Source organism: Chiloscyllium plagiosum, chromosome 30 (genome assembly GCF_004010195.1).
Source record: "Chiloscyllium plagiosum isolate BGI_BamShark_2017 chromosome 30, ASM401019v2, whole genome shotgun sequence".
Taxonomy (NCBI): domain Eukaryota; kingdom Metazoa; phylum Chordata; class Chondrichthyes; order Orectolobiformes; family Hemiscylliidae; genus Chiloscyllium; species Chiloscyllium plagiosum.
Window position 1 is genome coordinate 35,985,518 of NC_057739.1, and position 16,537 is coordinate 36,002,054.

The following is a 16,537-nucleotide window of genomic DNA, read 5'->3' on the forward strand; positions in this document are numbered from 1 at the left end:
CCAATGGGAATGTTTTCAAGCTGATGTGCTTCTGATATTACCAATTTTACATTAAGTTAAAAGGAGACACATTAAACTTGGATTTGCTTGATCTGCTTAAAAGTCAGAGATACCAATAGTATAAGAAAAGGTCTGGCCAGTTACAACGATGTGTATTAATACTCAGACCTGGAGATACTTCAAGCTTGCAGTTCAATCAGGTATCTCTATTGATGTTTGAAATACCCTCATGCATACTTCACTTACCCTGGTCTGTTAAGTAAAATGCACCACCTCCTACAATCCTTGAACAAAGTGGCACAAAAATATCTGATCTCTCTGGCATGCATGTCCCCATTTCCAATGTCAAGTTTGAATCTGGCAGCAAGTCAAGAGGATCACCAGGCATCCAGCAACAGTGATGTTATCAAGTAGAGTCAGCATTTTCACAGACAGCAAACTAGGAAGCAAATTGCACTAATTATTCACTAGTTTTTAATACATTTAACAGAGAACAAGGTGAATGACTGAATCATACAGATGGGATGAAGATAGGAGTGTCAGAAATTTTAAAACATGTTTTAAAAATGTGGAATTTATAACGGATAAATTTGACTTCCACAAATATAAAATTACTTTTGGTTAAGTGAGACTGTTCAGTGTAATTATGACTCCATGAAAACCTTAGTTGCACCTGAATGAATAAAATGTAACTTTTTCCAAGGGTTTGTACAGCAAAAATCACAGCACAAAAATGCACGTTCTCAATAATTTAGTGATTTCCAATTGATTGTAAACTGAAGAAATTTCAACAGTATACTCAAAAGGAGAGAAATGGAATCACTAAAAGCGATTTTGGGATTTCTATATTTAATTATGCTGTCAATTTGAGAGGGGTAATTGTGATGAATGCTGACAGTTTTGCTGTATTAACAGAAAATCAGGACCATGTAGTTCATCACTTAGTACATTAACAGATTCTCCCAGGTTAACTGGCCTGACCATGCCACCTGATCAACAGCAACTTCATAGCAAAGGCCAGGTTTGCAAATTGTCAATAGCATGTTATTCAGAGAATTACTTCTTACCTTCAATTTCCAACAGATAAATCACACTCTATACAAGTGCATTGCTCATTCTTCATAATCAAATGCATGAATAAGGTTACATGATCTAAATGCCTGTGCATCGTGTTGCCGCAACAGCAAAGTATTTTCTATTAAAGAAGGCTTGCATACAGGTTACTGGAATTTGGCCTTAGTCTACTTTCCCATAGCTAGCTTGAACAATATTGACAAAGATGAGTCACTATCCAATTTTACTTTTTACAGGAACAAAGGCAAAATACTGCAGATGCTGAATATCTGAAATAAGAACAGAAAATGCTGAAGAAGCTCAACAGGTCTGGCAGCATCTGCAGAAGAGGAAACAAAGTTAAAGCTTGGAGTTCAATATGCCTTTTTGAAGAGTTTTTCCAACGTTTTGTTTTTATTTCCTTCTTGCCCATCCTAGTTGCTTAATCTAACAAATCTCTGGGCATTATGACAGGGCTTCTTTTGATACAGATGAACAAGGATGAAACATACACATTGTGCAATCAGGTGCTCAACAGCACAATAAATCTACTCCAAACTGATGATTAAAGCAAACCAACAAATTTCAAGAAAACCCACTACACACACAAAAAGCCTTTAGATAAATCAGCAATCGTGTTCAGAATTCTAATATATTCCACAATGTTCCCCTTTGATGACCTAATTGCAGCATAATCATTCAGCATATCCTGTTAAATGATTACAGAGCAGTTTTCTGCAACAGTAATTTTGCTACACAGCAGTCCTTTGACAAAGTACCCATGGGCCCTTGAGTATGGTAAGATGTTGCTGGAGTTTCAACACCTTCCCATTTATCTACTCAGAATGCTCATCAGTTTCCTATCACTAATGTAGCCAGGACCACCCTACTAATTAGGGATTTCACAGTCATTTAAAGCCGACTGGGAAGAATCCCAGAGCCCAGTGACATAGTTCATTAAGAACAGTGCTTTAGAATTGTTACAGACGTTCCTGGTTCAGTAACTGAAATACTAAAGCTGTGACATGGTTTTGTTTGGTCACTGCCTGGATGCTTGATTGTGAGCATGGTTTAAGGACTAATTCATTCATACAAAATTGTGAACAGAACTGTGGGCGGCATGGTGGCATAGTGGGCGGCATGGTGGCACAGTGGTTAGCACTGCTGCCTCACAGCGCCTGAGACCCGGGTTCAATTCCCGACTCAGGCAACTGACTGCGTGGAGTTTGCACGTTCTCCCCATGTCTGCGTGGGTTTCCTCCGGGTGCTCCGGTTTCCTCCCACAGTCCAAAGATGTGCAGGTCAGGTGAATCGGCCATGCTAAATTGCCCGTAGTGTTAGGTAAGGGGTAAATGTATGGGTGGTTTGCGCTTCGGCGGGTCGGTGTGGACTTGTTGGGCCGAAGGGCCTGTTTCCACACTGTAATCTAATCTAATCTAATCTAATCAGAACTGAAGACCATGTAGTCATCAGCGAATATCTCCACTTTTTACTTTATGATGGAGGGACAATTATTGATGAAGCAGTTGAGGCTAATTGGGCATACAATACTGCCTGTGGAACTCCTGCAAAAATGTCATGGGGTAGAGATGATTAGCCTCCAAGAACTGCAAGCTTTGTGCTAGGAATAAGTCCAATCTTTCATTACCAGCGACTGTATTCATTATCAGGAAGGACAGTTGGAATTAATTAATTAATGTATCTGTCAATAAACAACTAACAAATACAAGGTTAAATCCTTGCTCGGAGGAAAGCAAATAATAAGTGTTGAAAAAGGAGCTGCACTGATGAACTTCAAGTGGATGAATGCTTGCCATAATCCGGATACAGACATGGAGCACCAGAACTGATTTCTTAATCAATGGGCACTTGCTGTTATAATTGACCAAGATAATGTTTTCTGAAATCTTGACAAATTTACAACAAACATCTGTCTTCGGTGCAAAGGACCTACATGGAACAGCTTTGGGCACGTAGTCAACCTTGATGTTCCAGAAGAAGTTGAAAATTAACTTGAGTGCGCATCCTCAAACATTCTGATTTTACCTCAAAATAAATCTTGGCCTGCTGTCATCTCATTCCTTGCCAAGTACATGGATACTCTGCCCCTTGAAGGATTATGTTCCAAATTTTGTGTTCAGTGGTGAAGCAAAGGCACTTGCTGCTAAGCTCCAAGAAGGTTGCTTACAGAGAATACACAATCAGTTTTACAGTTGACCATCTATCTCATGTACAGGAACACCAAACAATTTGAAAATTGGGTAGAGAACGAGAGACAGAGCAGCCTGTCCAGAAGCTTCCAAACTCGCTCTGCACCTCCTTGACCTTCTTGAACTGCTGCAGTCAGTGTGGTGAAACTGCTTCAGTAAGGAGTGGCAGGATTTTCACTCACTGATCTGAGTCAGTTACAATCATTTTGTTTTTATATCCCACCTTTAACAGAATAAAAACATGGAAAATAGGGACTTGAGTAGGCTATTGTGGAGTTCGATCCTGCTCCACTATTCAGTGTGATCATGAATGATCAATCTGCTCAATAGCTTGGACCAATACTCTTTGACCGCTTTAGCCCTCAGAACTATATCTTCTTGGAGATATTTTTGCCTCAATTGCTTTCTGTGGCAGCAAATTCCGCAGGCTCACTGAGTGAAGAAATGTTTTCCTCAACTCAGTCCTAAACAGCCTACTCCTTGCTTACTTTCAGTGACTTGTGTACAAGGACACCAGATCTCCTTTCTCATTTCTCTTTCGTAAATTCATGATGACTGACTCTGTCCAATCCTGTCACTATTTTTCAGTGTTAGGCTAACCAGTCGATAATTCTTTAATTTGTTGTCTTTTAATTCCATCAATTTCCCCAAAACTAATTCCCCATTAATACTGATTTCTTTCAGTTCCTCCCTCTCAAAATACAGAGGCACGGGATTGAGAGTGATGTAGTGGTTTGGATCAGAAGATCATTAGCTGAAAGAAGACAGAGGGTGGTGGTTGATGGGAAATGTTCATCCTAGAGGTCAGTTACTAATGGTGTATCGCAAGGATCTGTTTTGGGGCAACTGCTGTTTGTCATTTTTATAAGTGATCCAGATGAGGACATAGAAGGATGGGTTAGTGTTGGGATAAAGAATACTGGACTAATGGTAAGATACTTGGTAGTGTAGATGAACAGAGACATCTTGGTGTCCATGTATATAGATCCCTGAAAGTTTCCACCCAGGTTGATAGGGTTGTTAAGAAGGCATACGGTATGTTAGCTTTTATTGGTACAGGAATTGAGTTTCGGAGCCATGAGGTCATGCAGCACTGTACAAAACTCCAGTGTGGCCACACTTGGAGTATTACATACAGTTCTGGTCACCACATTATAGGAAGGATGTGGAAGCTTTGGAGGAGATTTACTAGGACGTTGCCTAGTATGGAGGAAAGGAAAGGCTGAGGGACTTAAGGCTGGTTTTGTCAGAGAGAAGAAAGCTGAAAAGTGACTTAATAGAGACATACAAGATAATCAGAGGGTTAGATAGGGTGGATGGTGATGGCTAGCATGAGAGGACATAGCTTTAAATTGAGGGGTGATAGATATAGGACAGATGTCAGAGATAGTTTCTTTACTCAAAGAGTAGTAGGGCCATGGAACACACTGAGAATGTGCATAGGGAATGAGCAGGTAGGGAAAGAGTTAGGTTTTGAATTTTGTGAAACAAAAGGTTCAGCTAGAATGACTTTAATCAGATAAGCACTTTCAGTAAACAATGAGATGCTGGAGGCAAGGGTAGTGGATTGCTGAGGTGAAAAAGTTTCATTATGTAAAGCCATTTAACAAGATAAAGAAGCATTCATTATGTAAATTCAGTTAAACAAGGTGAAAAGCATTCATTATGTGAAGCCAGTTAAGGTTAAGAACATTCACTGTATAACACCAGATGGCTTAATCTCTACTATTGATACTCACTGATTGCAACAGTCACCCAATCAATTTGAATGTATCCTTATCCGGATGGTGCTCCCTGTAAGTGATTATATACAGTAATTCCTTGAGGAGAAAGTGAGGACTGCAGATGCTGGAGATCAGAGCTGAAAATGTGTTGCTGGAAAAGCGCAGGTCAGGCAGCATCCAGGGAACAGGAGAATCGACGTTTCAGGCATAAGCCCTTCTTCAGGATTCCTGAAGAAGGGCTTATACCCGAAACGNTCATCTCCTCTGCTCAGAAGCTCTTCAGCCACATTCTCAAACAGACTCGCTACCACAGCCATATCTCCTTCCTCAGCACCTGCCTACGGAACCGACTTATCCTGCACGGACTCCGGACTACGTTCCGACCAACAAAACTTGGACCCAACCAGGACAACCAGTACCTACAACAAATCCGAAGCCTCCAGCAACAGACCTCCCTCCGGATCCTTCGCAATTCCTGAAGAAGGGCTTATGCCCGAAACGTCGATTCTCCTGTTCCCTGGATGCTGCCTGACCTGCTGCGCTTTTCCAGCAACACATTTTCAGCTACAGTAATTCCTTAAGAATCTACTGTTCGAGAGAAGACCGAGCACTCATGTCCCTGTGCACATGTCCCTCCAGGACCCGGAATAAAGATGAAGGAGGTAAACCTATACTGTGCTTCTGAGCGTTTTGCTTCAACTGAGGCGGGGACATGACGACAATATTGGCATGGTCAGCAGGATCCAAACGAATAGTTGCAATCGGACGGTGTTACCGATTGCCCGGAACATTAGTATCTCGAGGCAGACAGGCCCCACAAAGCAAAATTTTAAACCTCGGTCAATATTTCTGTGTGCCGGAAATAGTCCCCTTGTTCGATCGCTCTCTATTCTATGGACGCCTCGAACGGTAATTAGTTCAGTCGAGAGAGACAGTTTCGCAAGCACGCTGACAAACAGAAGTTCGAGTCGTCTGCTCTGTATTGGGGGGGGATTTAATTGAGGACCAAGTCCTTTGCGTTGTACCGGGGTTTAGGTTCCCGGGTTAAAGAGGTCACGACCTCCGCGCTGTATTGGGCTTCGAGTCCCCTGGGTCAAATTCAAGTTCAAGTCCTCCGCGCTATTTTGAGTTTTGGGTCCCCAGGTTTTATCGAGGTTCAAATCCCCCACATTGTACTGGGGTTTGCGTCCCCCTGGGTTAAATTCAAGTTCAAGTCCTCCGTGCTGTATTGGAGTTTGAATCCCCTGGATTTTATTGAGGTTCAAGTCCTCCGCGCTGTATTTGGGTTTGGGTCCCCAGGATTAAATTGGGGTTCAAGTCCTCCGGGTTTTATCGAGGTTCAAGTCCCCTACGTTTTATTGAGGTTCAAATCCTCCACGCTGTATTGAGGCTTGAATTGCATGGATTAAATGGATGTTCAAGTCTTCTGCGCTGTACTGGGGTTCAAGTCCCCCATGTTTTATCAAGATTCAAGTCCTCCGCGCTGTATTGGGGTTCAAGTCACCGGGGTTAATTTGAGGTTCAGGTCCTCTGCACTTATTTGGCATGGGGGGGTGGTTAATTGAGGTTCTAATCTTCCGCGCTGTGTTGGGGTTCGAGTCCCCGGGTTAAATGAGATTAGAGTCCTCCACACTGTTTTGGGGTTTGAGTCCTCTGGATTTTAGGGAGGTTCAAGTCCTCCACGTTGTATTGGGGTTCGAGTTCTCTGTGTTTAAGTGAGATTCGCAACCTCCAGTCCCCGTGAGGAGTAAAGTGAGAAAGGGGTTGAAAACACCCTAATGGTGAAATTTGAGGCTCTGTGAGCCTTTGTTCTGGGGGAAAGAAAGTGGCTTGGACTGTGGCGTTGTGTGGTCCACTGTGAGGGCTTTCTCTTTTCCTAAGTGTAATTTTAGTGAGAGGATGCTAAAAACAAAATGAGAAACGCTGAAATTAAGGCTGTACTAATACTTGGGTTGAGAAAGGAAAGTTTCAATGTAAATTGTGCCATGCTGAGAGTGTTTGATGTTTAAAGGTTTTGGTTTGTTAAAACACTGGTTTGGAAAATCCTTTTAAGTAACTGTTTTACCTTGTTTGAATCAGGATCTCTATTCAATGTGCTTTGTGGGCTATGTAATGGGGCAGATTGTGTTTTTACATTAAAATTGTACAACATTATGTCCTTTTTAAAATTATCAAACTTGTAACCTTAAAACAAATTGATTGATTTAGTGTCTTTAGCCCCTGACTTGTTTCAAATTCCACAATACCTGTTTAAAAAGACCATTGGGTCACTGCTCATGCTTTAGCCAGATGAGAGTATTGAATCATAATATCTTTGCTGCTATGCTTTTACTGCTGAGTGTTCACAAAAAGAAGAGTGCATTTTGAGTTTGATGCTTTGTGAAGATTTTAGAGAATATTAGAACCTGAGGCTGAGCTGTTTCAGTTCTGTTAATTATTGTTAAGACTTCATTGGCCCCCTTCATATTGCAAATTCAAAGAATGTTGATCTCTACCAAAGTTGCCACTGCAATTCCGACTGTTTTATTTGGGAAGTTTCATTTGGGGAACATACTTTAATATATTCTGCATTTGTTTCCCACAAATATTTTAAATCTTAACTGAAACGGCCTCTTCAATTGCTACAACACAGGAAATGTTTTGTTGTTTTCTTGTTGTTCTAGATTTTGGAAATACTTTTCCTGACGGCTTTCACATTAGCTAAGTATCAATTTGTTAAAGGAAAATAATTTTTGAATAACCTGAATGGGGTCCCCCGAGGATTTGATTTTAGGACAAGTGATTGTTGTTTATAATTGACTGAATTGCTTAGGCAGTACAATTTAGAAGTTTATGGATTGTATAAAACTTGATAATGTCATAATTCGTTAACAGAGTAACAGACTTCAAGAATTCAAAGCATGTTGAAATAGGCATACACTATTTAGTGTAATTAAATGTGTGACTGTCTTCACACTGATAACCACCTTGGCAAAGAAGGAATGAGAGAGGAAATGCAAAGATACTTTCAGCAGCTAACATCTTCTCTAGAGTTTCTCCATTCACCGATAAAGCACGCCTTCGGACCGCCGCCCACCCCTCCACAACCTGATCCAACGGATTCAATCAGCTCCCCAGTTATGAACAGTGAAGAAGTTAACAACAGTGAAGAGCAGATCGTACACTTTTCGTCAGTGGCCTTCCTGTGGACATTAAACCATGTCAGCTCTACCTTGTCTTTCGATCATTACATGACAACTGCCAGTTGGCTTTGTTACTTTTAACAGCAGAGTGGGAACAGCAAGGAATGCTGTGCTCACCTAGCCTGCAGCTGCAGGTGCTGCACTGAGGGGCAACCTTTTCACACAGAGGGTGGTGGGTGTATGGAATGAGCTGCCAAAGAAAGTGGTAGAGGCAGGTACAATTACAGTTTTTAAAAGACGTTTGGACAGGTACATGGATAGGAAAGATTTAGAGGAAAAGGGCCAAATGCAGATACATGGGACTAGTTCAGTTTAGGAAATCTGCTCAGCACAGACAAGTTGGGCCAAAGTATCTGTTTCTGTGCTGTATGACTCTGACTCTATGATTCTGAAAAATTCAGTGGTTTTAACTTTCTGGCTTGTTATCTGTTAATATTTCAATTCTACTGCCTACTTATTGCTGCTACCTGCTATGTGCCAAGGCATCCCTTTGGCTTGGGCTAGTTTTAAACTGCTGTCTGAAAATAGAACATAGAACATTACAGTGCAGTGCAGACTCTTTGGCCCTCGATGTTGTGCCAACCTGTGGAACCAATCTGAAGCCCAACTAACCAATACTATTCCATTTTCATTCATATGTCTATCCAATGACCATTTAAATGTCCTTAAAGTTGGCGAGTCTTATACTGTTGCAGGCAGTGCTATTGTCGTCCCATACCCGCCTCAGTTAAAGCAAAATGCTCAGAGACACGGTATAGTTTTACCTCTTTCATCTTTATTCCAGGCCCTGGAGGGAGAGAGAATTAATGCCCATGTGGACAGGGACATGTTTCTCAGTCTTCTCTCTCAAACAGCAGATTCTTGAGAAATTATATAGTCACTTACAGGGAGTAGCATCCAGATAGGCAACATTCAAATTGATTGGGTGACCTTTAGAATCAGCAAGGGTCAATAGTAGAGATTAAGCCATCTGGTGTTTTACAATGAATGTTCTTAGCCTTAACTGGCTTCACATAATGAATGCTTTTCACCTTGTTTAACTGACTTTACATAATGAATGCTTCTTTATCTTGTTAAAAGACTTTACATATGAAAGATTTTTCATCTCAGCAACCTACTACCCTTTCCTCCAGCACCTCATTGTTTACTGCAAGTTCTTATCTGATCAAAGTCATGCTAGCTGAACATCTTGTTTCACAAAACTCAAAACCTGACTCTTTCCCTACCTGCTCATTCCCTATGCACATTCTCATTCCCTCCTTTTATCATTTCATGTTAACCTATGGCATTACCAGTTTTCATAAGACTCTTGGAGCCAGTATTTAAGCAAGTTATTGATACACGCATGCAGTGATTATAACAACAAAAAAACTACTAATCCAATACAGTAAATAGAATTTGAAGAATCCTCCAACATAGGAAAAAGCTCACCAATAAAGTTCTTAAATCCACAGTCCTTTGTGACCACTCCACCCCCTCTAAGTCAAGTGGAAACGAGCCATTTCTCCAGAATCTCCTACAGTAAAGTCCAACCTGAAACAAAATCCAGTCTGTCCTACTACATCACTCTACGGAGAAATCTGAATTCTTGGGTAAGGGCAGTTAAATACTTAACAACACTGACGAGACTTCTATCCTTCCGGAGATGCTTCAGATGGAGGATACCAGCACATCAACTGTAATTTTGCCCCTCAGGCCCCTCTTAGATAGAGTCATATAGCATAGAAACAGACCTTCAGTCCAACTAGTCCATGCCAACCCATTTCCCAAACTAAATAAGTCCCACTTGTCTCCTTAACATATTCTGATTTTCAAACAGTAAACTAAACAATTATGATTAAGAAGCTAAAATCAAAATAAACAAATTTAAGAAAATATTTTCGTCGTGAAGAAGCTTGATATTCTACAATTATAATTCGTTTTATCGGTAAGTATCTTGGTTGGCCCAAATTCTGAAGACGCCATGCTTAAAACCTACTCACACTTCTCTCAACAGCATGCAATTGTTTTGAGGAGTTTTAAAGTGAGATTAAAAGTGCAAGAATTTATTTTTGTTTTGCCAAATCATGATTGAATTAGAGGGTGCAGTTTTTAGGAACCTTTACAGCAAATGCACTGGAGAGAAACAGAACTGGTGATAACAACATCTGACTTTCCACATTCTTCTACTCATGTGCCAACTTCCAAAGTTGATATTGGTTTAACTGCAGTAATGGTTCTGAGCATTGACATGTTTTGCAATCATTATCACAATAATATCCAGGCTAATAATTTTTCAGAATGTAAAGGATTAATCAGAGAGAGGAGGGAATCATGTAGTGGACTGGTTTAATGGGATTTGCTTGTCTAGTAAGTGAAGCTCTTTTTTTTTGCATAAAAGTTTACTAAGTGTAATGTGAGAGTGGAGGTTTCTAACCTTCAGTTGAAAAGTTTGTTATTCTAAGCCACAATGAACCCCTACTCACTATTGGCTAATGAAAGTGAATCAAAGAACTTTACTGAAATTGTTAGCTAAAATAAGATCCAAATTTGATAATGAATTAAAATTTCATCTCAGTAAAGAAAATTAATTTGAACACACATTCATAGAGATGTACAGCACGGAAACAGACCCTTCAGTCCAACTTGTCCATGCCAACCAGATATCCCAACCCAATCTAGTCCCAACTGCCAGCATCTGGCCCATATCCCTCTAAACCCTTCCTATTCATATATCCATCCAGATGCCTTTTAAATGTTGCAATTGTACCAGCCTCCTCAACTTCCTCTGGCAGCTCATTCCATACAAGTACCACCCTCTGCGTGAAAAAGTTGTCCCTTAGGTCTCTTTTATATCTTACCCCTCTCACCCTAAACCTATGCCTTCCAGTTCTGGACTCTCCCACCCCAGGGAAGAGACTTTGTATATTTATCCTATCCATGCCCCTCATGTTTGTATAAACATCTATAAGGTCACCCCTCAGCCTCTGACACTCCAAAATGCTTATTAATTAAGAATTTTGATTTTAGCTTACTAACTTGATAATCTGTGCCTTATATGGACTGTTTCTAAACTCTCAATCATATCAGATAAATTAGTTGTCAAACAGCAGGAATAAAAATGGTATTAAGGGAAACAAGTGGTACCCAAGCAAGAGATTTGGTGGGCTTTCCAAGAAAGAGACATCAGTTAGCTGGTTAAAACTACAGCATGTTTGATTATGCAACGTTTCTACCTCCTCCCACTGCTCTTCTGGTCTACCATACATTGTTCCCTCTTTCCACTACATCATCAGTGGCAAAATCTTCAACCTCTTGCTTCTGCCATTCTGGAATGCTCTGCTAATAATCTCCATATTAAATTTCACCTAACCCTGATTCTAAATTCAGAGTATATGCACAAAATGGTTGAATTCCAAATTTAATTTGCGAGAGAGCAACTGCTGTCCTCAACTTAAAAGGGCAATTACAGAGATGTGATCAAAGAGTTGTCTAAAATGGGCTGGGAAAACAGGCTAAGGGACAAGAGAATGGATGAACAAATATTCCAATAGATATTTCCTAACGCTTAGAAGAAACATATTCCAGACAAAATTGACATAATGCAAAGGATGAACTACCTGTGGTTTATAAAGATGGTTAAGTAGAGTTCCAATCCTCATTTCCCCTCCCCCCACCTTGTCTCAGTCAAATCCCTCGAACTCAGCACCGCCTTCCTAACCTGCAATCTTCTTCCTGACCTCTCCACCCCCACCCCCACTCCAGCCTATCACCCTCACCTTGACCTCCATCCACCTATCGCATTTCCAACGCCCCTCCCCCAAGTCCCTCCTCCCTACCTTTTACCTTAGCCTGCTGAACACACTTTCCTCATTCCTGAAGAAGGGCTCATGCCCGAAACGTCGATTCTCCTGCTCCTTGGATGCTGCCTGACCTGCTGCGCTTTTCCAGCAACACATTTTCAGTTCCAATCAAAAAGTAAGGTATACAAAGTGGTGAAAACTAGAAGCATGGCACAGGATTTGGAATTTGTTTTTAGGAACTTAGAGAATTTTTAAATAGATAGCTACAAAAATAATAAAAAATGAGAACATTGATTATAAAAATAAATAGACAAGAAATACCAAAACAAACAACAAGAGCTTGTATGGGTATACATAAGGAAGACAGTTGCTAAAGTAAGTTTGCAACTCTTGGAAGAGGAATTAATAATGGGGAACAATGAAATGGCAGATAATTTAAATCAATATTTCACATTGGTCTTCATAGTGGAAGATACTCTAAACATCCGAAAAATAACAGATAAGCAATGTGCTAATGGGACAAAAGATGTTGTAGCACTGTTTATAATAACAAACAAATGGAATTTCCTCCCTAATGGCATTGAGAGTGCAGCTAGACCAGATGTACTGCAACTGTTAAAGGTGGCAGCTCATCACCACCTTAAAGGCAATTAGGGATGGGCAATAAACGTTTGCCGAGTCTGTGATGCCTACATCCTGTGCATGAATTAAAAAAAAGCTAAAGAAAGACCTTATGGCCTGCTTTTAAGGGTATCAAATGAGCTGGTTGCAGAAATAGTTGAGACATTGGTCAAAATATTCCAGAAATATAGTCTGACAGGTGCTTGGGAAACTGGTCAACCCAATGGACTTGAGGACATTTTCCCCTTTAGACTCATGCACAAAGTCAGTCCTGGTTGGTGGGATGAACATTTCCTCTCTGCTCGCTGTAATGCTCCCATGAGGAATAAGGTTAGACAGTCGCAGACCACTTCCTTTTTGGCATAAGCCCAAAATATAACCCAGTAAATTAACAATGTTATTTACAAAGGTCATAACCAATGTAGGAAATGGAAAAAAATAGAGGACAGAAACCAATTTTATGAATAGTATGCACTTAAAGTCAATTTTGAGATAAATGTTTCAAACAAAATAATAGGAATTCCTTTTGAGGAAAAGCATCAAACAGTTTGGCAAATTGATCTGACATTTCAGCATTTATTATTCAAAATATACACATGCTAAGAGAATCAAAGAATGAATCACACAGTTGGTGAGAACGATAGCAAAAGTTTTTTTCCTCTCTCTCTCTCTCACACACAGCACTGGTCTCCTGGAGGCTGGAATAAGTTCAAAGGCAAGCATTTCGAAACAACAGATTTCTGTACATGCATTCAGTTTAACTTACCAGAAGTTTTCTTTAAATGAGAACTACTGAAAAGGCCTTCAGATTCTTTTTCAAAGTCAAAGACAATCCTAACATCAACATTTTCCCATGAGTGAAGTACAGTTTGGCCTCAACTGCTCAATTGTCCCCTTTGTAGTTTGGTTTGTGGAAAACAAAATTCCCAATCTAGGTGATGCCATGATTTTATTCTGACAATAAGGAAGAAAATAAAACACCATCTTGTTTGTAAATTTGAATTATGAAACTATAGTAGTATCTGACCAACACTGTATATCATTTTTGTTTTACAGTGGAGATAAACTGCATGTGCAATTACCACTTTCCTGCAGAGATCAACAGTAATGATTTTAAAAGGCCTCTCATACACTCATGAATCTGACATCAGAGATCACTCAGGTAATACATACAGTGAAGTAAATGTAAGAATAGAATAAACTAACATATATAAATAACTGAAGGAATTTAAAAAGAGAAATTTCACCCTACAAAATTAATCTCTCTTGACACAGTAAATTCCCATTATCAAAATCCAGCAATGCACAACATCCTGTCCAATGAAATGTGAAATGGTTGAAAGAATAATTATTTCTTCAAAAGTTTCAAAAATGTTCAACTCACAGCATTAGTCAAGGAAACCTAAGACTCGACAGCAACAGACAGACAATAACAAGCATTGCTGTGGAAGTTTACCCAAAATAGACACTAAAATCAAAACGAAATCATGGTTAAAAGTAGAACTGAATAGTCCCTACATGAGCATTCGGTATTAATTAAACTATTACATAATGCACCTTTAAATTTGGCAATAGAAAGTCAAAACAACAGTTGCTCAGATGGAAAAGCTTCTCTATTAGTGAGGCTCAAAGTTCTTACAACAACTCTTCTGCTAATTCAATCTAAGTTCACCTGCCAAGACTTTACTTCAATGAACTGAGCCAGATTTTCCCACACAGAATGTTCAATGTGACTAGCAAAGATTCAGTGTTCAACCAACAACATGCTATTGTGCAGTATTTGGCTCATTACATGGAAATAGATACATTAAACACCACATACACACCCCTAGCCCAAAACTAAGTGGTATTGATCATGCTCAGCTGCAAAAGAAAAGATGTAGCTATAATTTCAAGGCATGTAATTCAACTGAAGAGATTAAATAATGCACATCAATATTGTCCAAGTTATTAAGTAACATGAACACGAAAAAATTACAGGAAGAAAATATTTAGAATAATTTGAAAATATTCAATTGCCATCGGTAACTCAATCATGTACAAAAGTTGAAAAGAATTAGCAACTTTTATTATAAACCTCATCCAATCTGACTCAAAAGCTGAAAATTATCATGGAGCAAGACAGCCAAAGAAGTGGATGCTTACAGCGTCAGTCACAGATGATAATGATGCAGGCATGTATCTTTTCACTATTTCTCCATTCCTTTGGATGGTGAGGACTTACTTCCACACCATTTGAAGGGCGCTTTAGAAGATGATCCTGTTCTACCTAAGACAATGAATACTTTAGAAACTGTGTGATTTTTAAATATAAAATTTAATTTTTAGAAACAAAAAATTGTGTGAATGAAGCTACATTAAGAACAGTATAGGTCACCAAAAGCCAGTAAGCTGTGCTCAAGATCAAATGCAGATTGGAAACTATGGATAACCTATAGTTCAGCTTCATCCTGTGAACTTAAACATGAAGTCTTTGTCCCAATGTACAGTATGTATAAATTAAAAATACTGACCTGACAGATGGGTCCTTATTAAATTTGAAGCGCGTGGCCTTTCTTGAAGAATACAATAGTCTACATTTCGATTGACTATTCAACTTTTTAAAGAATAAAACAAAATATACGATGATCCTTTACGCTTTCTCTACTTCGGGAGTCTTTTTCTCTACTACTGTTCTCTATGAACCATGCGTGTCTCTCGCAGCAGGCACAAAACTGACTCCCACATCTTTGCAATTCTGCAGCTGTTGAAGAGCATAACCGTGATCCATGTTGACTCTACAATTTTCATTTCCTCTCTTACGTCAGATGCCTGCTACATATTACTTCCACACCCAAACCACAGAGATTCAGAATTCAGACTTGCAGGTTACTGCTCTGCGATAAAATCTTTAAAACTCTCTTAGTTCAAAGGAGATGGCATGTAAAAGTCATTTCAAAGTTGAGTATTTATAAACAGTTGTTCATATAATACACTATACTTAAATTGATGCAACATTTGTATATTTTTAAAATAAAGGCATGCATCTGTAAACAGTTATGGTTTTGTCATTTCCGCCTATCTGAAAGGAATGCTGATTCCAGAAGTGTGCACAGCAGCAAGCAACTACAGCTCCAAGAAGAACGCGAAAAAATATCAATGGTGACAAACCCATGCTACAGGAAAAATCATTCAAAGCAAAGTAAACACAACTTACTAATGAAGAAATTACTTAATATAGTGACTGAAAAGGCCGTACTCAAGAAGTACATAATCATTAACAGTTTCCATTTACTGACGTACTCAACTGCACATAAAACAATGGTGCATAACATCTGGGACATTCATTTGTAAATATTCAGTATTCTCAAAAGGCTTTGAAATAGCATCATCCCACTGACAGCCACAACTGTAATGTTAATTTTGACCCACTTAGTAAATAAAAATCTGAACATAATTAAGTGAACTTTGGGGTTCAGCTGGGAGGAAATGCACTGCCTTCCTGCATTCCTAATTCAGTTACATCCTAGTGTAGTCCCAAGCCTGAGTGATTTGTAGCTTTTAAATTTTATGGACAGTCCAAATCACAGAAAATATTCAAGTCAAAGTCTGTGAGAAGATTTGTAGCTCGGGTGCTCGTTGTTGTGGTTCTGTTCGCCGAGCTGGGAATTTGTGTTGCAGACGTTTCGTCCCCTGTCTAGGTGACATCCTCAATGCTTGGGAGCCTCCTGTGAAGCGCTTCTGTGATCTTTCTTCCGGCATTTGTAGTGGTTTGAATCTGCCGCTTCCGGTTGTCAGTTCCAGCTGTCCGTTGCAGTGGTCAGTATATTGGGTCCAGGTCGATGAGCTTATTGATAGAATCTGTGGATGAGTGCCATGCCTCTAGGAATTCCCTGGCTGTACTCTGTTTGGCTTGTCCTTTAATAGTAGTGTTGTCCCGGAATGAGGACATGCCGCAACCCAAAGGACTAGCCACACTACCATAC

At 39.7% G+C, this 16,537-nt stretch overlaps 2 protein-coding genes across 3 annotated transcripts in view; both read right to left on the reverse strand.

Annotated features, from left to right (window-relative positions):
* The window catches only part of LOC122564911 (volume-regulated anion channel subunit LRRC8D-like), an 84,781-nt gene that overhangs the window by 44,088 nt on the left and 24,156 nt on the right, over nucleotides 1–16,537 (reverse strand). The gene's annotated exons all lie outside the window — the stretch shown is intronic.
* Nucleotides 1–16,537, reverse strand: part of lrrc8aa (leucine rich repeat containing 8 VRAC subunit Aa) — a 55,277-nt gene that overhangs the window by 29,015 nt on the left and 9,725 nt on the right. The window contains exon 1 of one of the 2 annotated variants that reach the window (XM_043720371.1): nucleotides 15,086–15,434. The exons of the other annotated variant lie outside the window; for it this stretch is intronic. The gene's annotated coding sequence lies outside the window, so the exon portion shown is untranslated. Of the gene's footprint in view, nucleotides 1–15,085; nucleotides 15,435–16,537 lie in introns of those variants that run through there. 2 annotated transcript variants of the gene reach the window in all.